This window comes from Puntigrus tetrazona, unplaced genomic scaffold, assembly GCF_018831695.1.
Source record: "Puntigrus tetrazona isolate hp1 unplaced genomic scaffold, ASM1883169v1 S000000001, whole genome shotgun sequence".
Classification (NCBI taxonomy): domain Eukaryota; kingdom Metazoa; phylum Chordata; class Actinopteri; order Cypriniformes; family Cyprinidae; genus Puntigrus; species Puntigrus tetrazona.
The window spans coordinates 4,134,601-4,134,941 of NW_025047681.1; positions in this window are offsets into that span (position 1 = coordinate 4,134,601).

Consider the following 341-nt stretch of genomic DNA (forward strand, 5'->3'; position numbering starts at 1 on the left):
GTTTGTGATCTTAGCGATATGTATAGTTGTTGTGCTCTCTTTACCAAGAACACAACACAGCCAGGAGGCATATACACAAGCACTGCTTCTCAAAACAAATTGAACTATAAGAAGGAAGCTGTATTGTTTAACAATCAGTGTAAATGGTAATCAGTGTAATCAGTATGTCAGTGTCACGGTGCAGGAGACATAAGGATTCACAATAACAGTATTTTAATCTTTATTTAGCCAACTCACAGGGAGTGTACATAGAAGCCAGGACACACACACACACACACACACGTCACAGGGGTGAAACAATACCAGACATGGGAAAGGCCAGACACAGGAATATTTTATAG